Raw genomic sequence first — 23,593 nt, forward strand, 5'->3', positions numbered from 1 at the left:
CGAGGCCACTGGGCAACACTGCACCTGTTAAAACAGGGCCAGATTTAGGTTTGATGAGGCCATAAGCTACTGAAGGTAATGGGGCCCTTTCTATGTCCAGCTGTCCTTTGTCAACAACCAATTGTCACTGTTTTTTGTGTTGGATATATGCTAATTTATGGACCTAATAGGTATCTCAAGCCATTTGCACATGCAGAACGTAGGCACCCTATACATAGAAATGAGCAAGCCAGTGATACTTTAGGGGGCAGGCTAGCAGACGGGGCCCATGACTTACATCCTAGGAGCCTACACAACACAAAACACTGTTGTTGTATGTAGGTTTTATTTTTTTATCTTATAGTTTGGAAATGTACATCCAGCTTTTTTCCTTTAAATTTTTTGGGGGCCCCCAAGAGAGCGGGGCCCTAAGCTATAGCTTGTTTAGCTTATACGGAAATCCAGCACTGATTATAAAGTACTCTGAAAACAACCATATGAACCTCTAGGTGCCAGAGCTTTACAATCCTTATCTGTTCAAAAAAGAAAAGAAAAATCCTTAGTCCCATTTTATAGATGGGAAATCAGATGAGGTGATGTAGATGGATTTAGGTAGCTGCTGATAAGCCTACTGTTCAGCCACATTTTAAGGCACCAATTGGATTCAAGTCTAATCACATTAATCCCAGGTGGAAGGAGGAGGCAGAAAGGAGCTCTCGGTCCGCTAGTACTTATAGAGTAAAATGTGATTATCTTTGAATTGCCGCCTTGGGGTAACCTGCTCAAACAAGTAATTACTCAGCCTGCAATTATGCTTTATGTCCATTACCACAGTTCTCAATTTTACCTACTTTGCCCCCCCCACACACAAAAGATGCCAAATATTTGCTCCCAACCCCAAAGGGTCTTGCATATTGTGAGCTGGTTTTTGTTGACAGGTGCCTTCTGGACGCACAACTCATTGGGGTTCCACAATCCCCTTGAACATTCAAGTGGCAGGTTGAATAGATGGGCAAAGAAGGTCATCTTTCAAGGACTTCCACTTTTATCCTTTCAAGGAAGCGAATTTTATTTCTATCAACATCGAATCAAGCAAGAGCTCGTTCCAGACTACCGGCATACACAATAAATATTCAACTGGGGGTTGTTTCGAAAGTTTGACTATTTTTTCATGCAACCATGAAAGAAAATAAAAAGAGTGCATTGACACAAGAGAAGCAAACACAAGTACATATCATAAAACTGAAGTCAAAATGAACTTCCTTCTTACCAAGTTCAGCTTTTATCAACGAAAGCACAAACGCCAACAACTGTGGCAGCACAACTCTCTCCTATAGCACCACATCAATCACTGCTTATGCTCACACCTGCACTGCGTCAACCACAAAAGCGGCGTTGGAAACTCAGATATATAAGCTAGGTGCCAAATGGCTTCTTAAACCAGGGTTACGGCCGCCAAAATGGGAATACCTAGCTGCCATTTGGGGGCTAGGCAGCTCAAACGTTTTTGGTACCTGAAATCCATTTGGACTGTACAGATAAAATAGGATGGATGGAATTCTAGCAGATGCGTGGTATGAGTGAGAGAAAACAGTGCAGAGCCAAGGATCTCCAGACATGTACCTCCAGGTGGTAGAGATGTCCGAGGCCATTCTGGTGCCCAGGCATCCTCACTTGGTCACAAAATGCACCTGGTGAATTTCGAATGCTGTACAAAAGCCATGTTGAGATGCACACACAAGCTCCCAAGCAGACAAACCAAACCCCAAGCAGTTGTCATACGTGTTCCCCCTTTTCTACTTTTACCTTTTTCCATTGCTTCTCATCAACTGCCATTACAGCCAATATTACGCCAAGGCAAAAGCTTCATATTCGTTTCAATGAACAAGCCAAGATTAACCAAAAACTGTCCAAGTTAAAACAAGCACATAAACGAAAACACTGTTCTTTGAAAATGGAAGCAAAAGCTCCTGATCTCTTTCTCACAGCCATGTCAGAGGGATGGGGGGGGGGAAGCACTCACACAAATTTCCACACGAATTAGACCCCCTGCCTAAGTCCTGTGTTGATTCCAGCACTGAGGAAGATACACCCATCTGCTCTCCCCAGTTCTCTGCAATTCAGGGAGAGGGGGAAAGCACTCACCACTGGGGAAAAAGCAAAGAGACCTTCAAACCATTTTGAAAAGGTCAAACGCAAAGAAGGCTTTTCAGAAAGGCTCTCCGGCTATTGCACTTGCCTTGGGAGCATTCCAATATACAGCATGTTATAGTGAGGCATCTTGCCAATGTAAGGTGATGGCTGCTACTCAAATATGGTGCAAGAGAGGTGAGAAAGAGCCACTGCTCTTCCCAAGGCAGGTTAATTCTGTGTCCAGGGCAGCTGTTTACCAGCTCCACCTGGTACGCAGGCTGAGACCCTACCTGCCTGCGGACTGTCTCGCCAGAGTGGTGCATGCTCTAGTTATCTCCCGCTTGGACTACTGCAATGCGCTCTACATGGGGCTACCTTTGAAGGTGACTCAGAAACTGCAATTAATCCAGAATGTGGCAGCTAGACTGGTGATTGGGAGCGGCCGCCAAGGCCATATAACCCCGGTGTTGAAAGATCTTCATTGGCTCCCAGTATGTGTCCGAGCACAATTCAAAGTGTTGGTGTTGACCTTTAAAGCCCTAAACAGCCTCGGTCCAGTAGACCTGAAGGAGCGTCTCCACCCCCATTGTTCTGCCCGGACACTGAGGTCCCGCACCAAGGGCCTTCTGGCAGTTCCCTCGGTGCGAGAAGTGAGGTTACAGGAAACCAGGCAGAGGGCCTTCTCGGTAGTGGCGCCTGCCCTGTGGAACGCTCTCCCACCAGATGTCAAGGCAATAAACAACTATTTTACTTTTAAAAGACACCTGAAGGCAGCCCTGTTTAGGGAAGTTTTTAATGTTTGACACCGTATTGTTTTTGATACTTGGTTGGAAGCCACCCAGAGTGGCTGGGGAGACCCAGTCAGATGGGCGGGGTATAAATAATAAATTATTATTATATTGTAAGGCTAGCTCTCACCTTGCGCCAATGAAACGGGAAGCCTTAGATCAAGTAAATGATAATAAAATCCTAAACCATCTGTGCAATGTAGAATTTGGCTGGGAGGAGGGGATCTGGCTTTGTGGTGGCTATCACACCACAACATTGACATGTGGATTTTCACAGCAAGGTGTTCTTGTTTTTACACATTCTCAGAGTTTCGTGGCATCACCAGTGTCATGACTTGAGGAATTATAGGCGGCCGGTTCCCGGCAAGCGAGAGCTGAAGGACAGTGATGCAATTTCCTGTGGCCTAAAGGCCAGGGCGCATTGCCTGCTACGTTGCAGAAAGGGAAATTCGAGACAAAATTTAAAAGCAAAATGCAAATCATGAACCCAGAACGGGATACAGTCCTACTCGTGTTGTCAAAATATCAAAAACTACTGATTTGGTTATACTATCAGAAATACATAGGCAGATAATTATGAAATTATTGTTCATATTTGGACAGCTTTTCTGCTGTACTTTATTGGAAGGAAAAAAATAATCATTTCTTTAATAACAATTTCAACAATTTATTTAAATAAAACAATGACATTATAGCAAAGTATTCATGTTTGTTAACCGATGTGGTAGAACGATTAAAAACAAACAAACTTAGGGCTGAGTTTTAGCACATGAAAAACTTTAAACAAATCCTTATTTCCTGATGAAAAGCCTTTGGACTATAATGTAACTTAAACAGAAAACTATCTTTAGAAAAATTTTACCTCCAAGAGCACTTTATTTTAAAAATCAGATTTAAATAATTTAAAAAATCTGATGTTTTTAAAAAATCATTGATTTTTATCCACCCTGCCTGTTATTCAATTTCTCCCCTATTTAGGCTTTCAGATTTTAATCTAGTAAGAACAGCTTGTTTAATCCAACTTCCCCAGAAAACCACCTTGGAACAAAAAGTTTTTGGGGGTGAGAGCCACTAGCAGTTTTCAGGGATACATCGTCTCTGTCTCCCTAGTTCATTCAAGCTGCTTATTGCCACTAGCTGTACCAGCAAGCAAGGAAGGGACAAACACATTTTACGATGGAAGGAGGTACTGAATTAATCTGAACAGCTCAGAAACAAGCAGAGCTGCACCTCTGTGGGGTTTTTTTGTTTTTTTGGAAAACGCTAGGCACTTTCCCAGCCAATATAAACAGAGCCGACCTTTATCTAATTCAAAGTGTAGAGTATCTGTATGTTTAGACTTGTGCATGCAGAAACAAAGATTGCCTGCCCCCTTCCTGATATACCCAAATCCTTTAGCTCCACTGAAAGACTAAGCAACACTCTGCCAAGTATTTCAACAATACAGTGGTACCTCTGGTTGCGGACATGATCCGTTCCGGGGTGCCATTCACACCCCAAAAAGTCCGTAACCGGAGCAGGGCTTCTGCGCATGTGCAAAGTGTGATAGAGCACTTCTGCATGTGCGGCGAAACCCAGAAGTAAACACTTCTAGATTTGCTGCGTTCTTAACCCGAAAAAACACAACATGAAGCGTTCGCAAGAAGAGGTATGACTGTATATTGTTAGAAACTGGGAAGGTTCAGGGAGAAGTCTTTGATGAAAATATGCCTGATGATTACAAAAGAAACTAGTTTATTTCACAACTGAAATATTACTGTGGGTGTTTTAATTAACAGAAATTTACATAGTAGTGGCAATGTTTCTGGTGTGGAAGTAAGAATACAGTCGTACCTCGGAAGTCGAATGCCTTGCAAGTCAAACGTTTTGGCTCTCGAACACTGCAAACCCGGAAGTGAGTGTTCCGTTTGGAACCCGAATGTCCGCCGGAGGTTCCGCAGCATCCGATTGGCTGCAGGAAGTTCCTGCAGCCAATCAGAAGCCGCGCCTTGGTTTCCGAATGTTTTGGAAGTCGAACGGACTTCCGGAACGGATTCAGTTTGACTTCCTAGATTCAACTATAGTAGTTAAGCACTCACATCTAAAATGTGCAAATTCAGCAATGTAATCTAACCGAACCGGGGTTGCCTGGTTGCACAAGACCTACTTGTCAGCTATCGCTTGAGAGGATAGCTTCCTCCATGTCTCATTCTGTATTTATACAGAGAGCAAAAAGCGAAGGAGTGGTATCAACCACATCAGTAGGCATTAAAACTTTGGGACAGAAACTGCACAAGCCAGAAAGCCAAACTCTGGCTCACAAAGAGTCATTTGCCAAAGGCAAGCAGATACAGTGGTACCTCTAGTTGTGGACTTAATTATTTTTGGGGTGTAATCCACACCCCGAAAAGTCCACAACTAGAGCGCCTCTTCCGCGCATGTGCACGGCGCAATCAAGCCCATGTACACAGATCACTTTTGCGCATGTGCAAGGAATGCTTCTGTGCATACGCGTGTGGTGAACCTCCGGGTCTTTACTTCTGGGTTTGCTGCGTTCGTAAGCCGAAAAACCGTAACGAAAGAGGAATGCAACTACGGGTACCACTGTACCGTCCCCAGATTTTCACTGCGCTTCCTAACCCCAAATGTAGCCATAGGGCAGGAGGGGAGGCTTTGCACATAACTCAATTCAGAAGCAGCTAGAAGAGAAGGAGAGGGTGAAGAAAGAGCTGGGGGGGGGGCTTTCCCCATCCTTTGAACCCCCCGGGAAACCCAACAAACCTGGTGTACGTGGAACTGGTTTTGCAGACTGCACCTTTAAAGGGACACCTGAGTAGGCATCCTGAAGGAAGAACCACACACCTTGTGCCTGTCCGTAAAAAGCAAGTCTAGAGTGAGAGATTAGGGTGATGCCTCGTTTCCAGAAACTCTTCCTATTGCAAGACTTTTGTGGGCGAGCTGAGAGTTTGCATGGACTCTGAAGGAGAACCTGGGAGATTAAGAGGGAGGGTGTTTCTGAAAGAAAATGAACCAACGTTGATTTGCATATATTAGTCGCCTTGCATTAATGTGACATGTTCATATGCAACTGTGTGTTTTTGTAATGTTTTCCTTAAGTTGTGTGTTGTTTCTTCTTGGGATTTTTTTGTATACCGCTTAGAGGTATTTTTAATATATTAAGAAGTAGAGAAAATAAATAAGCAAGCAAAGAGAGCAATTTTGGGACACTTGGGCTGGATGATGTATCAATACACCATGCAAAAATCAGTCTGAAGTCCACATCGTAGCAACGGTTTCATAATATTCGGCATGGTGATATATCGCAAATCGCGATATGTGTGTTTATGCTATGTAAAAAATTGTGGTATGGGAAAAACCATGAAGCCAGCCATCGCTTTTCTCTTGATTCCTGCTGCCCCTGTTGCTGCGTACTATAAAGTAACAATTGTAATAGTGTTTTAAAGGCAAGTAAAAATGTATCAGGTTTTGGACCCCCTAAGTAGCAGCAATTCCCAGAACATCACCCCATTCACCTCTATATAGTTATACATCCTTATTTCAAACATCATGATATATCGGTATATCGCAATGCTTTGCTGCCGATGTATCACAACGTTGAAAACCAGACATCGCTCAGCCCTATAGAACACATAATCCTTTCCCTACAGGAAGGGTTTGCTTTGCTTTTCGAAAAGTTTGCATCGTTACTGCACTCAATCCAGATAAAACATGTCAAATTAAGCCTTAAATTCAAACTGCATACATGTTTGCCTGGGAGTGTGGGCTTATCAACACTTCTTGTCCTGTTGCTTCCACCCCAGGGAAAAATGCTCTTTTGGCATTCAAGCAGAGCAAATGGCAATTCGGACTCCTGCCGCCACCACCGATTGCCATTTGTTGCAAACTATCGCTAAAGAAGGGACGCGGGTGGTGCTGTGAGTTAAACCACAGAGCCTAGGACCTGCCGATCAGAAGATCAGCGGTTCGAATCCCCGCAACGGGGTGAGCTCCCGTGGCTCGGTCCCTGCTCCTGACAACCTAGCAGTTTGAAAGCACGTCAAAGTGCAAGTATATAAATAGGTACCACTCCGGCGGGAAGGTAAATGGCATTTTTGTGCGCTGCTCTGGTTCGCCAGAAGCGGCTTAGTCATGCTGGCCACATGACCCAGAAGCCGGCTCCCTTGGCCAGTAAAGCAAGATGAGTGGCGCAACCCCAGAGTCGGCCACGAGGAGATGCTGCCAAGGAGTGTCATGGAGTCTCCTTCTTTGGAGGTCTTTAAGCAGAGGCTTGACAACCATATGTCAGGAGTGCTCTGATGGCGTTTCCTGCTTGGCAGGGGGTTGGACTCAATGGCCCTTGTGGTCTCTTCCAACTCTATGATTCTGTGATTCTATGATTCTATGACTGGACCTAATGGTCAGGCGTCCCTTTACCTTTATCGCTAAAGAGCAAGTTTTCCCTTGGAAAGGAGCAAAGGATGGCGACTGGTCAGACCCGTACTTTCGAAGCACACCACAGGCGGAAATGTGGACAAAACTTAAGTCTCACCGAGATGAGCGGGGCTTCCTTTTGAGTAAGTTCCTAATGTTTGATGTTGTATTGTGTTTTAATTTGTTGGAAACTGCCCAGAGTGGCTGGGGAAAACCAGTCAGTTGAGTGCCATATAAATAAATTATTATTAAGGTTGTATTTTTCAATGTTGTCTCTGATCACCCTGTCTGAGAAAGAAAACCTTCCTTTTCAAGGAAAGTTGGAAAGTGTTTTGGTCCTTTTTTAGGTTTTCTTGGGGAAGGGGGGCAAGATGTGTGAAATTTTGAATAGCACCGAGGGAACAGGCAGGGAGAATCCTCTCTCATGACAGAGCTCACGGTTACCCAATGAACTGCAGTATTTCACACCAAGGACAAAAGGGAAGAATTTCTCAAAACATGCATTTGTCAAGTTCACTGCCACGGGATATGGTCATGTTTAGATGGGTTTAGGAGAGGTTTAAACAAGTATCTGGAGGATAGGTCTACTAGCAGTTATTATCCGCAGCAACTAAGTGCAGCTGCCACACTTGAAAATAGTACATTTCTATCATCATAAGCAGTGTTAGAAACTCTAGATATACAGTGGTACCTCGGGTTACATATGCTTCAGGTTACAGACGCTTCAGGTTACAGACGCTTCAGGTTACAGACGCTTCAGGTTACAGACTCTGCTAACCCAGAAATATTACCTCAGGTTAAGAACTTTGCTTCAGGATGAGAAGAGAAATCGTGCTCCGGCGGTGCGACAGCAGCAGGAGGCCCCATTAGCTAAAGTGGTGCTTCAGGTTAAGAACAGTTTCAGGTTAAGAACGGACCTCCGGAACGAATTAAGTACTTAACCCGAGGTACCACTGTATAAGCTAGGCACCAAATGGCTGCCAGTCGCCAAAACAGAACACCCAAGTTGCCATTTTGGAGGCCAGGCGGCTCAAAAGTTGTATTTTTCAGTATGACTTTTTGTTTCCTGAAATTCATTCCGATTGTGCAGACAAAATATAATGGGAAAAAATCTGTGTTGCTAGTGTGTGAAAACAGTCGAGATCTAAGGATGGACCTCCAGATGGTGGAGTCGTCATCCTGGCGTCTGAGCATCTTCACCTGGTCACAAGTGCCTATAGCCATGTGCAAAAAGCTCCTGGCGAAATTCCAGCGCTGGTCATGAGCAGCATGAACTACGCTGCTTGTTCCTATTATTTGATTTTAATTATGACTGAATGCAAACCAGACCAAAATTCCCAAGCCCAACAGGACAGCTGAAATCCCTCATCATGGGCTCCAACGAAATTGTCTCGCTTAAGAGGCTATACTCCAAAAACGAGCCCAAAAGGGTTGGGAGGGATGCAAAAACCAATTACAAAACTTACAATTTAATCACTGGATAACCCAAATGCGTTTTTGTTTTGACTAGCACTCTCTGCGAAGGGCTGCTTTTTAAAAAAGTGTTTAGAAACTTTCACCCAGAGACGAGGAATCTGTGGCCATGAGACGTTTGTTGGAGGAGTGATAAAAACTTGGCAGAGAAGTCCCTGTTTCCTCACAACAGGCTAGACTGACCACAGAGACCCCTCAGTGATTAAACCTTTTGCTGAGATTGCGGGCCACCTTTTGCACATTTAAATGCACAACTCTTTTTCAGTAGGTTTTATTCCTGCTTGTCTTTTGCATTTAAGCAGCCTAGATGCACAGGACTACGCCACACTCTCTACTGTGAGGGAGAGCCGAAAATATTGAAGCGTGGTGCCAATGAGAGATGGAAATTTGCTTGCCATTCTTGAATATAAAAGAGTGTTCTGCTTTTATTATCAGCTTGATGACACTGTAGATGCATCACTTTTCAAAGTACTTTTAACTTCAGTCCTTGACATGGGCATGGTAAAAGGAGTTCAGTAGATTCTTTCCATTTCCTCTCCCCAAACTGCTATAAGAAAAAAAAAATTCAATACAGAAAAACTGTGAGGCTTTTCTAACGGAAAATTTTAGAGACTGGAATTTTGTACGCCCTTGATTAGACAGATTACAAAAAGGTTGTTGAAAATGGCAAGGGAATCCATTATTACGTTAGTTGCAAGTTAATGGCAGGTGCAAGCTGTTAATATGAGCCCACTGCGCATTTCAGACTCTGGGGGGGAAAATACTTGATAAAATTATAGAATACCCGCCTCCTACCTTTTAATTGATTATGCTTGCAGGTTCAAAATTTACAGTGAATTGCACATATAGAAAAAAGCAAATCAAGTCTTAAATATCCTTCTCCGCCTTGCAATTAGGACATATAAAATGTTTTGCTAATGCTGGGAAAAGTCAAAATATTTATCTTCCTAGCTTTCTGAAAGCAAAACATGTTTAAATTGGACCCCACTGGAGGAACTAGAAAAGGAACCCCAAACTCGGCTCTCCAGATGTTTTGGGACTACAACTCCCATCATCCCTAGCTAACAGGACCAGTGGTCAGGGATGATGGGAGCTGCAGTCCCGAAACATCTGGAGGGCCGAGTTTGGGGATGCCTGAACTAGAAGCTTCTTCCACAAAACTGTCCAAAATGCCCCTTGAAGTTCCAATGTTCACCACTATAAGGCACACAATCTTCACTTGGATTTGAAATGCAACACAATGCACGTGGTCAAATGTGCTTTTGATACTATTCTTTGCGGTTTGCAGTCTTGGTGAAACATTAAGCTAATTTATTCCACCCTACAATGTTCTTCCGGTTTCTCTTGGCACAGTGGCATCCAATCCTGTCCCAGGATTTCATTCCGAGCACCCACACACTATTCTGTGCTTCCTTCTCTGCAATCTCAAGACACTATAAACAGCAAGCGACTCAAAGATGTTATCTTGGGGCTGCTGCACCAAAGACAATTTCAGAACCCTCTAGCTATACATGCAGTAAGTATATAAGCACATCAGTGTGCTACAAACCCAGCACCAAATGCTCCAGCACACATTCGTCAGAACAACCGAAGTGTTTTTCAGGAGAAAAAGCTGGTTCCGAAATGTATTAATATACTAACATCCTACAGAGCGTTCCAGCCAGCTCCTAGCCCTGCATGCATGAGAACACTGCCTTATACAAGCACGTTAATCTCCAAGTAAATGTCCATTCCCTAATACTAAACCAGCTTGCATAAAGCATATTTTTTAAAAAAATGTTCACATCAAAATGCTTTGCTCATTTTACAAGAAAAAAAGGTATTTCATAGGTGTGGAGTTTTTTAAGTACTTCTGAAGACACTTTAAAGACATTTATAGTACGTTTCCGAGTACAATTCAAAGTGTTGGTGCTGACCTTTAAAGTCCTAAAAGACCTCGGCCCAGTAGACCTGAAGGAGCGTCTCCACCCCCATCGTTCAGCCCGGACACTGAGGTCCAGCACCGAGGGCCTTCTGGCAGTTCCCTCACTGCGAGAAGCAAAGTTACAGGGAACTAGGCAGAGGGCCTTCTCTGTAGTGGCACCCGCCCTGTGGAACGCCCTCCCACCAAATGTCAAAGAGAACTACTACTACTTTAGAAGACACCTGAAGGCAGCCCTGTTTAGAGAAAAGTTTTTAATGTTTGAAGTTTTATGCTGTTTTTAATGTTCTGTTGGAAGCTGCCCAGAGTGCCTGGGGAAACCCAGCCAGATGGGCATGGTAGAAATAATAAAATTATTATTATTATTATTATTATTATTATTATTATTATTATTATTGCATCCCCTATGAGGCAGTTGTGGGGAATGAAGGTCCCTGCCTTCCCAGGAAATCCAAGACTCTGTTGAAGCATCTGTCTTTGGCTCTGCCCTCTTCATACTTCTTCTTGTTCTGTGAGACCGGGTTGGGGGGTGGGAGATGGTCACAGTAGGAGGGGGAGACCTCCCAGCTTCTCCTGCATCCTGGCTCATCTGTGCCTCTTGACCCCTCCTCCTCCTCCTCCTCTCCTGCCTCTATTCTGGACTGCTCTCTGCCCCAGCCTCTTCCTGCTCACTAAACCCTGTTCTCCCCTTCCACTTCCAACACCTCCTCCTTCTGCTCCCTCTTCTCCCTCATCATCATCATCCCACCATTACTCCCCAGGGCTCTGAGCCGCCTTCTCTTGGGGGTTCTCCAGCTGTTGCCCCCCACCCACCCCATAGCATCCAGCCGGTCCATGATGCTTAAACAGATCCAATACTCAGGTTAGAAACAAGTCAATGGAAGTCGTCTCATGCATTAATGCATTGCACTGTTCCATCACATGCTCAGACATCAGCCCCCTAATGCAGCCCTGTATCAGGAAGTTTATATATGTTTGATGTTTTATTCTGCTTTTATATTTTGCTGGAAGCCACCCAGAGATGGGTGGGGTATTATTAGTATTAGTCTGAGCTGCTCTCTTCTCCTTCGTCATCGTCCCACCACCAATCCCATGGGCTCTGAGACCTCTTCCCTTGGGGGGTTCCCAAGCTGGCATCTCCTCCACCCCCACCCCTCAGAATCCAGCCGGTCCATGACCCCTCTAATGGATGGGACTAGCATGAAGTTACATAAACAGGAAATGACACCTTCATTTTCAGCAGGCATCTTATTGAAATCCATGCAACTTAATTTCTAAGTATGCATATCGTATCTCTTAGCCAAAAAATTATTTGAGGTACTTGGTTGTAGCCCAGGCATAGGCAAACTCGGCCCTCCAGATGTTTTGGGACTACAACTCCCACCATCCCTAGCTAACAGGACCTGTGGTCAGGGATGATGGGAGCTGTAGTCCCAAAACATTTGGAGGGCCGAGTTTGCCTATGCCCATTGTAGCCCAAGCCTGACTACAGCTTAAGAGTCTGGAGACCTCTGCTTATAATGTATATACAAAATCATTGTAAGCAGGTCAAAATATTAGCAGGATTTTAAATATACTTGTAATGTAACAGAATGTATAGGTAACTTAGGAAGATGAAAAATTGGAGAAGTATTGATATGCACTTGAAAACAGAACTAAAAGAACCCAGGGAAGGGAAGGGGGAAGCCAGGAGATTCAGAGTAATCTCGATATTTGGATTCTGTACTGTTTTTTGTTGCATATTTATATTTTTTGAAAATTGAATAAAAATGACTATATATATATATGTTTGTGTGTGTGTGTTTAAAAAGGAAGTGTCTGGAAATTTCAGATGGTTTCCATACTTCCAGAATGTGTTTTCACAACTGCAATATTGTACGGGGGGGGGGGGATCCCTAGGCCATTTTAACACAGTAGCTGCCATGCATTCAAGAATTTGCTGCTGGCGACTAAACTATGGAGACTGCAATTCTATGCAGCTTTTCAGGGAGCAAGTCCTATGGAAATCAATGGGACTTTCTTCCAAGTAAATAAATGTAGTTAGTAAGAATCCTGACAGCAGTATACCAACTGTAATTATTATAATTATTTTATTATTTGTACCCTGCCCATCTGACTGGGTTGCCCCAGCCACACTGGGTGCCTTAAAAAGCGCAGAAACGAAAGTACCAAATGTTGGGCATTTCATATTTTCTTCTTCTTCAATTTGGTCTGCAAATTGCTTGGGACAGGGATCTCTGTCTTTTTCTTTTTCTTTTTCTTATTTGCGGGACACCCTGCACACTCCTGGTGCTAAAACCATCGATCTATTTTAAGGATGTGCCTGCAGGATGAGCAGAACTGAATTCCAAGTTATAATTAAAATTATAAATTAAAGTGTTTTCCATTGGAATCATTTGTAAGCCGTAATTACTTCCACGGCAGCCCCATGCAACACAAACACTGCTTAGCATAAATAAATTTCCAGAGGGGCAGTCATGTCAGCCCATTGCAGCACAGAGAGTCTTTTGCAGCATGTTAAAGATTAACACATTTATTATGACTTTTGTAGACCTAAAATTCACATGAAGTAAAATCCCAAATCAGAAGCATTATTTATACACACAGAATTATAAATTGGGGGGTGAAGAAGGGAAGGGAGAACAGAGAGGAGTGAGGCCAGCAGATAACAAAATGCAAAAAGGACAGAAACAATATCTATCACCGGTGCTTGAATTGAAATTACAGACTTTACAGGATGTTTGTGTTATCAGCAACACAGCCTGGTTTATTGTCACTAATTTGCTGTTACTAACTTATCACTGTGTTCTTCCTTTCTGTTTTTGCATTTTGTTTTCCTCTGCCTCCCTCCCCCCCCCCCTGCAACGCCTCTCCATCCTCTCACCATGTGTGCATATATGCCTGGCAATGTGGGATTATATCATATGTCTGATGAAGCGAGCGCTCAAAAAAGCTTATGCCAAAATAAACGTGTTAGCTTAAGGCGCTGCAAGACTCCTTGCTGTTTTCACTTAGCATAAAAGCAAGGATGGGTAATGCTGGCACTCCCACCCCAGCCAACATGGCCAAAGGTCAGGGATGGGCAAAAACTGTAAATCCAGGGACATCTGTGATGGCCATAGGTACCCTGTTCCCAACATCAAGGTCTTAAGTGCCAAAACACTCAATCAATGCAAACTAACTCTATCGCTTTTGGGGGGGCAGGAAGCTTTTTGGGGGGCAGGAAACACTCTAAAGCAGCATTTCCCAAACTTGGCCCTCCCGCTGTTTTGAGACTACAATTCTCATCATCCCTGACCACTGCTCCTGCTAGCTGGGGATGATGGGAGTTGTAGTCCCAAAACATCTGGAGGGCCGAGTTTGGGGGTGCCTGTTCTAGTTCCTCCAGTGCGGGTCCAATTTAAACATGTTTCCCTCCCAACTAAAGCTAGAAAGATAAATATTTTGACTTTTCCCTGCATTAGCAAAACATTTTATACATCCTAATTTTGGGAAACCCCGACTTAAGGAGGGTTGGAATGCCCTTTAGGATTCCAGCAAACATTTTTGTTTTTTTTTTTAAGCAAACAAACAGGAACTCCAAGGACCGTAACTAGGTTCTGTACTTAACAGCATTGGCTCCCAGTACATTTCCAAGCACAATTCAAAGTGTTGGTGCTGACCTTTAAAGCCCTAAACGGCCTCGGTCCTGTATACCTGAAGTAGCATCTCCACCCCCATTGTTCAGCCCGGACACTGAGGTCCAGCACCGAGGGCCTTCTGGCGGCTCCCTCATTGCGAGAAGTGAGGTTACAGGGAACCAGACAGAGGGCCTTCTCAGTAGTGGCGCCCACCCTGTGGAACGCCCTCCCTTCAGATGTGAAGGAAATAAGCAGCTATCTTCTCTTTAAAAGACATCTGAAGGCTGTCCTGTTTAGGGAAGTTTTTAATATTTAATGCTGTATTGTTTTTAACACTTGATTGGAAGCCGCCCAGAGTGGCTGGGGAGACTCAGCCAGATGGGCGGGGTATTAATAATAATAATAATAATAATTATTATTATTATTATTATTATTATTATTATTATTAATAATAATACTTTTTATTACAGTTGCTCCCATACACTTACACTGCGACACATTTCAAGTTTCCAGCAAGTTTAGTGCTTAGTCACTATATATTGTGGAAGCAAATACCATAGTTTTAACAATGTGCTGTGCACACTTCCTTTGCCTGTTCTGAATCTTCCAACAGAACAGGGTCCTAGGAGACGTCTGCCAAACCTTTTCCGGAGCTTTATACACCCCAAGTGGCTTTTTAGCCGAACCTCTCTTTAGTCTGGGATAGCATTAACGCACCTGAAGACTACTTAAAATCTCAGCTGCACACCACAAAAGGCGCAGATTATATTAACACTACTGCGGAGTCTGAAGAGCTGAAATGAAAATCTTGCAGGAAACTGTGTGTTTTTATAATACAAACCGCCCTGTGATCTTCAGATGAAGGGCAGTATAGAAAATTAATAATAATAATAATAATAATAATAAAACACCTCGCCAAATGCCACAGAAACCTAAGCGTATTTATTAAGAACCAACCCTGCTGCCCATTCCCCAAGCTCAACAGAGCTTACTTCCTAAGAATACATGCTCAGAAATTGCAGGCCAAACCTGAACGTTACTTGCTAAAACTATCTGTGTCGAGCAAGGCAGAATAGCAAGCCTGCAGTTGCTTTCTGTTTGTGTAATTTGGCAGATATTACAGAAGTCTAGCTCCAGTTGTAATCCATTAGATGCTGGAGTCCCAGCAATTTGACAACAACGCCTGCTGGGCTAGTAGCATAGGATGATCTTCAAATACTGGCAGCATAATGGCAATTTCTCTCTCCAGAAAGGGATAAAATATCAGTCCCTGCTCTCCAGCACACCCATGTGGTTTTTTGTTCTGCTTTTAACTACCGCATCTTCCATTGTTTTAAAACAAATGTTTGGGGTACAATATTGTTGTCCGCTTAAAAAGGTACTTTCTGCTTCAGTAGCCTGGTGACATAAACACACAGCCATTCCAACCAGAAATCTAGATAATTCACACACACACACCCCAAACAAGAACAGAACTGAATTCAAAATTCGGTTTTGGGTTCCTCTTCCGTAATACTTAATGCAATGTTAAAAACTCACAAGAAAGCTAGCTCTGTATTTATTTGTGCCCAGGGCAAGCAAGAGAAGCAAAGAATAGTCATCGCTGTCAATGATACAGAACAGAAACCTTAACCTCTAGAAAGTTTAACCATTTGCGGAAAACAAAATATTCACCCGGAGAAGAGAAACAGCCATGGATATTTAAAATGCAAGTAAAACCATCTGTCAACTGCAGATTCTCTCACCAGGAGAGATCAGCAAAGCAAGCCAAAAGAAAAAACCTTCAGCAGGCAATCCAGCAAAGCATGATCATATACGCATGCAATATTTTACAATGGGTGGTAAAGACTGTGCAGGAGAAATTCCCTTCTCAGTATGGCTGCAAATTCTGAAGTACAACTAATTATTTTGCGTTCACAACAAAGCAGAACGTAAGAGGAATGGGGAATACCATGCCTTGGGCCTGGGCAAGTTTGTCACAGGCTTTTAGGAGCCATTTCAAAGAGGAAACAAAAAGTATACCATGTGTCTCAATGCTCATTGTTACAGGAAGTTCATGAGGGAGACTACGAATTTCAGGCAAGAGTCTCAGGATTTATCTGAATGTCAGAAGCTTTCTGCTTCACAAGAGAGAACTGAGCTTGCACCAAAACTCACAGAGCATAACACAAACAGCAAAGTGTGAGAAATGTGGAGCTGGGCATGGAATTTAGCATCCTGAAAATTGCACGTTTCCTTGAAGAGCCCTTGGGGTTGAGAAGATATATTTAAGAGTTCATGTAGGCAATACCTGGAAGGGAATGCTGAGCAAAACTCCCAGTTAAGCATGAAGATTTGCTGCCTTCAACACTACCTATCCCCATAGCTGGGGGGGGGGGTTTGATGTAATTATGCAAAATGTAAAAATTATGTGTGTGTCTTTAATTTGCATAATATAAACAGGTTACCGTATTGAGCTTTTTATTGTAGTTTTTTTGGTATAGGGTGGTATTCAACTGTGTTTTACTCAGAGATGACCCACTGAAATTAATACGACAATGTTAGGTCCATTAACTTTAATTGGTCTACTCTGAGCAAGATTTAACTGCGTACCACCCACAGATTACACACAAACCTGACTAATAAAGGAGAGACTTGTTCAAATGTCAACTGGCATTTTTTTATTTTTTTATTTATTTTAAAAAAACAGGCTTTCTGGCTTCACTCAAGACTAATTTTTTTGCAGTGCCGAAGCAGAATAAAAAGCCTTTTTTAAACACACACACAAATCCACTACAGCTGACAAGCATCACCATAAAAGAAAACATCAGTTGAAGTGTATCTACAACACGGCTTTTGTAAGGGGGAATTTAAAGGGTATTTCAAACCCTTTAAATGACAATACAACTCTTTTCCATCCTCAAGGTCATTGACAATTGATCTCACTTGCCACACAGAGAAATATTAAAAGCAGCAACCTAGGAAGTTGACTTACACCTGAAACACCAATGGAGTATATTCATTCGGCTTTTAGACATAGGATTACTTAACAAGCAAATACCTTTTCATTCAGGTATTTCGCTCTATCTGCTCAAGAGCTTCGAAACACATTTTATCTAGGGGTGAATTTACTATTATTATTTTCAAACTGGAAACAGATGCCTCTCAATCTTTGTTTAAAGGTTTGCCTGCACAACTCAACTATTCACACATATAGTCCCACCCTCTCTCCCCCACCCCACCCCCCTCCAAACATCTGATTCATCTTGCAAAGATCTGAAATCGTCTGGGCACCACACATCACAGCTGTCAGGCAAGTTGGTGTACAACACACCGAGTGCAGCAAAAGGCCAAATGCATTTTGTCAACAGAATGCATATATCCTCACCCATCTGCATAAATGGAAATTCCATGCTTAATTATGCAGGGGGGCACTTGCAGAATAATTGCACACACACAAAATTCAGTCCGGAGCAGATCTGAACGTCATCTGTTTTTTATCCTTGACTAATACAGTAGCAATCGTGTGATGATCTTAACTGGCCACTAAAGCTGCAATCACATTTACACGACTTTGAATTTAACAGACCTTCCGAGTACTCATGCATTGGACTGAGCTGCAAGTTGATCAGTTTTGCTAAAATTTAAAACGGTTGCTCAAACACAAACGTGGAAGCAATTCAAAAATTAAACTTTTGCGCAATAAAACCAATGTTTAGAAAAAGCCGCTGGCGCATTAAAAACCAAGTACAGTGGTACCTCGGGTTACATACACTTCAGGTTACAGACTCTGCCAACCCAGAAATATTACCTCGGGTTAAGAACTTTGCTTCAGGAAGAGAACAGAAATTGTGCTCTGGCAGCGCGGCAGCAGCAGGAGGCCCCATTAGCTAAAGTGGTGCTTCAGGTTAAGAACAGTTTCAGGTTAAGAACGGACCTCCAGAACGAATTAAGTACTTAACCCGAGGTACCACTGTATGGGGAAAAGAAGGATAGTAAAATCTGAATTGAAGAGCTGTAAGGAACCATGAGGGTCATTTAGTCCAACCCCCTACAATACAGGAATTTTTTGCCTAATGTGGGTCTCGAACTCACTATCCTGAGATTAAGAATCTCACACTCTACCAACTGAAGAGGACAAATATTCATACTTCATTGCCCCCGAAGTCCAAAATGCATTTCTTTTTTTTCTAAGGAAGATTTCCTCCTAAGTAAAAGTCATCATTCTGTTATATTCCCTTTATATTAATCCTTTCTTGATTTTTTTAGCTGGGCGGGGGGGATAATATGACAGAAATGAAGTTAAATACCCATTACCAATCACCTCATATTGTTTATTTTAGTTTGCTGGTGTTCTCCGGTTTTTGTTTTAAATTTCACCTTTGACCACTTCTGCTCTCTGAAACATAAACCTACCATTCATTTTAAGCTGCTTGGGGATGCTCCTGCTGCCAGTAAACTATTACAGTGGTAACTCTACTTACAAACGTGATCCGTTCCAGGGTGCCGTTCGCACCCTGAAAAGTAGAGTGCCACTACTGCGCATGCGCAAAGCGCACCTATCGCTTCTGCACATGTGCGAAGCGCACAGATCGCTTCTGCGCGTGCAGCGAACCCAGAAGTAAACACTTCCAGGTTTGCTGCGTTCATAACCTGAAAGTTACGTAACCAGAGCGGTATGTAACTAGAGGTATGACTGTATTTGAATCCCAGAAACAGGGTAGAGGCACACATACTTCAGGTTTGTGGGATACACTTTGAGGTTTCTTGTTTTACTAGAACCCCAAAACAGAGTCAGCGGCAAAAGACACGCTAAAGAATTCAGAGCTCGGGAATTTGTGTGGAATACCGGAACTGAGCCTCAACCTTTCTTAATTTCAGAAGCACAACTTGTGAGGAAAGGGGTCATTTTGTCAGGCGTTGTTTTAAAACAACTGGGAGTCAGAATCTGGGCCTGAATCCGCAGCAAAGTACCCGGAGATTGTCCAATAGGCAAACAGAGCAAAAGGCACTGGGTTCACCAGAACACCAAGATGACCAATTCTGGTTCAGAGCTTTGCAAATGGAATGCAACTTTTTGTGCATGAATAAAAGTTTGGCAGCTCGCAAACTGGAGTTACTGCTTCGTTTCAGGGGCAGATCTTATCAGTTCAAGGTTTCTGTGTACATAACCTTGGGAACTTTCAATTCCTTGTCCTGTTCCCCATATGTATTAAGTCCCCATGTTGCACTTAAACAGACACACAAGTTCCTCCCCCCCCCTTTTGAATTATCTGCCTCTATTCTCTACCTCTTCTCTGAGAGCCAAAGGTCCACCTTAATTTTAGTATTACAGGCTTGGTGTGGGCAGAAGGCAGATTTGTGTCTACTGGCAATTTCCTCCTCTTCAAATCCAGCTCCGACTGCTTGCTTTCTTTGCAACGTGGCATTTTCAATTTCAGCTCACTGCCAAGCCAATAACCTCTCCTCTGTGATTCATTTCTCTAAAGCAAGGCTGTAGGAGTGGTTGAGGGTAATGAGTCAAACTCTCAGCAGTAGACGTTAACAAAGTTGAGCCACTTGCTTCAACCAGTTGAAAGGCAAAAGAAGATGTCAACCGGCTATTTCCCCATTTATATTGGGAAAATAAAGAGTCCATTCCTCTGGCTCTGCAAATTGACACATTACTCATCATGCTCTCACTTGTACATTACGGTTAATTATGAAATCAAGCTCAGATTACTTTATACAGGCACCCAAGTGCTATTTTTCTATAAAAAGAGGTGCCGGAACTCACCCCTTGTTCTCTTATAATGGCAATGGCACCCACCTGAGAAGTGCTGGAATCGAGTTCCGGCTTGAAGGCATCCCATAAATTGTGTCAGTAGCTCTGCTTACGATGCCTCTTACCAACAGAAGAGAGCCTTTCTTACAGGACTTGCCATTCGAAAGGTTCCCCTTGTTACTTGAAATGCAAGCCGCACTCCATAATCTTGCTTGCAGAGCAGGCCAAACGCAACCCTCCAACCTTAAACATTGTGGTCTGCCAGCTTGACAATACCGCCCACAGGCGGCAGAAAACAACATTTCCTGGAAGAATCCCAATGCACGGTGCTGGGCTGAATTTCGGTCTTGCAAGCGACAAGTAATGAAACCCGGTTCTGGAGCTTGCTCCGAGTTTGACCTTTAGCGGCTCAAATGCTGTGAACACTGCTCAATATAAATACTCTTATACCACCACTTTCCTAAAATCAAAGATACATGATGGGATGGTTTAAACAGCAAGCGTTGACCGCGACAAAGCAGTTTGAGGGGATTTCTTTGCAATATAAAATTATGAAACCCTAATAAACTGGCTAAAGTTACTCTTCTGCACACTAGATCAGCGTTTCCCAAACTTAGATCTCCAGCTGTTTTTGGACTACAATCCCCATCATCCTTGGCCACTGGTCCTGCTAGCTAGGGATGATGGCAGTTGTAGTCCAAAAAACAGCTGGAGACCTAAGTTTGGGAAACACTGCTCCAATGCCAAAGTTTGTGGGAAATGAGAGTCCAGATTGCCAGGAATATCCCTCCCCTTGCAAAGAATTACTATACGATTTAAAGCAATGATGGGGAATGTGTGGCCCACCAGATGTTGTCAGACTCATCAGTCCCTGCCAGCCTGACCAATGGGCGGTTCAAATTTGAATCCAGAAACATTTTCAAGGCCCAAGCTTCCCACTCCTAATTTAAAGCTACAGAGGAAGTCTATCCTGAGGGAAATATGCTGGCTGAAGTGATATAAATTTAATGGAAGTGTGCTATGTGTCACGAGAGAAGCAGATGTGACATAAAAGTTTGGGTGGGTGTGTTTTCACATTCATCCCCGACTACCATTTCTTACCAGTTAGCCAAGAACAGGCGTGAAGACCTTTGGGCTTCCAGCTGTTACTGAGCAACTTCCAGCACCCCTGGCTATTGGATATGCCAGCTACGGTCAAGAGCTGTAGTCCAGGAACATCTGGATGATCAGATGTTGCTGTCATAGAGGAAGAGTAGTGCTTTAAAGAAGACTTGCCTCATCAGCTGCACAATCTGACGGATGCTAAATAATCCTCACTGCTTTCAATGAAATTTAAGCCCCAGCCAGAAAGGCAAATGAGGAAGGAAGGTGAAGTTGTTCTCCAAAACTTTTGGCAAGCTGTTCTCCGGAGCTAACGAACAATGTCAATTCAGATCAACAGAACTTGACTTTAGAATACGCCCCATTAACTATTCAGTTTTGGAAAGGACAACACCAGTTTTGTGGCCAAGCATTTAAACACAGTCCTCCTGCAGACTTGAGAAGACACTATCTTTCCCATGCAAGCGCATTCACTCAAATATTGCCTCCAATCCAAGACTCTAGCAAACCTCATCTCTTTGTGATCTTAAGCCATCTGCCTCTCCTGAACTCTACTTCCAATTATGCTGAATGGTTTTCAGCTGTACTGAAAGAAACCTGCATATTTCCCATACCCAAACCAGAAGACCTGAGAAAGCCCCAGTCTCAAAAGGTCTAACTACAATAATTTCTCCCTAAAAGGAAATTAAAGCTCTGCATCTGCAGCCTTTAGCAAGAGATTCCTTCTAACATCAGTAAGGACTGAAAGTCAATGTGGATTTCTGGAGTAATTTCAGCAAGATGGCACATAGGAATAGTACACTTGCCTCTCTAGAAGCAAATGTGTGCAGCCACACGCACAGGGAGAATTTGCCTCTACCTGAAAGAAAAAGGGGGGAAAACTCCCCCCCCCCAAACGTTCAGCTCTTATTTTAAAAGAATACCCAAGTCTTTTGATGGGAGGAAAAATCTGCACACAGAATTTTAAACCTGCTCCTGACTTTCAATATTGTGATCGGCGAGCACGACAAGCACTCGGATGACTTGGGATTTTTCAAGCATCTCCTCAGAAGGAAGCCCCACTGACGCTTATCTCCAAGCTCAAAGTTGCAACCCTAATGTCATTAAGAATTGCACTGAATACATTAAACAGCTTCATCCTCAAGGTTCTGAGTCAAACAGCAGTTAATAATAGCTAATGTTGACTATTAGCTGCTTTGCTTTGATTCCCGATAGCAAAAAAAAATAATCATTAAGTTGTTGCAAAGGGCCTATGGGGCGGCACGCAGAGAGCTGTTCTCACAAGAGTGCAATCTGACCGGCTACAGCCTCCTCTTTGAAGTTTAGAGTGCACCTCCTTGAGCTCTCATTCCAGCTTTGCCCAACGTGCTGATGAATATATATATTCATCTGCACCCCCCTGCAATCCCTACACAGATCTGGCTGGCACAAGGCACAAAACCACAGCTCGCCCCTATACACGAAGCCAAGCCAGAGCACAACTAAATGCAGCACAGCCATCTTCTCAGAAAAACTCTTCACAAGCTCAAGAGGTCAAGACACAAAAGCTTTAGCAACTAATCTACACTTAATGACCCACCCAGTGGTATTCAGAATATCACTCATGAAATCACTCAAGATATCCCTCAAGTAATTAAGGAACAAAAGAAGAAGAGGCACACTAATCTAGGAACTTCCTCTCTGCCCAGAACGTTGGAGGCTATACACCACACCCCTCAACAGTATTTATAGGAACTCAAACACCAGATTCTGCTCTGTTCCAGTAACAAGAAGCCGAAAGCACCAGCCTGAAGATGACGAGTGAGACCTCGTCGAAACGTCGCACAGACACCCCGACTCTTACACGGGAAGACACCCGAAGACACCAAAACCTGCATATATATAAAAATTCTGGAAATCTGAAATACTTGGTCTCCGCATACTGTAATGCCAACACAGCATTCTGAAAGGGGGGAGAATCAGGAATTCTGCACGTACAGAGAACGCTGCCTTTCACAAAGTGGAGACTATTGGTTTTATTTCTCTACAATAACTGGCACCAGCTCTGCAGAATTTCTGGCAAGAGCTTCTGCCAGTCCTACTTGGAAGTTGCAAAGGGGTTAGACCTGGGATTTTCCACGTGCAAAGCATGCACTCTTACCAAAGATTTACAGCCCTTCCTGGAATATGTGCAAATGAACATATGCCCTCTGGTTTGCATACCAGCTTACAACTCTGGCACTCCCAGAAGCCACACGTTCACACGAAATCCTGATTTTCAAATGCACCTTTACCCAAGCCACTAGCAAAGAGAACGACCTTCACCAAGAGAAAGAAAAAGCAAGGAAACAGAAACTTAAAAATCGCCATCCCCTTCTCAACCCCTCCCCAACCCACCAACACGCCCCCCAGGAAACAAAAGGGGAAGACCAGCCGTTCACAGCTC

The 23,593-nt window shown here is 43.4% G+C and overlaps 1 protein-coding gene across 10 annotated transcripts in view; it reads right to left on the reverse strand.

Moving 5' to 3' along the window:
• The window catches only part of ELAVL2 (ELAV like RNA binding protein 2), a 156,049-nt gene that overhangs the window by 98,205 nt on the left and 34,251 nt on the right, over nucleotides 1-23,593 (reverse strand). The window lies entirely within an intron of this gene.

Source organism: Podarcis vaucheri (genome assembly GCF_965113315.1).
Source record: "Podarcis vaucheri genome assembly, chromosome: 17".
NCBI lineage: Eukaryota > Metazoa > Chordata > Lepidosauria > Squamata > Lacertidae > Podarcis > Podarcis vaucheri.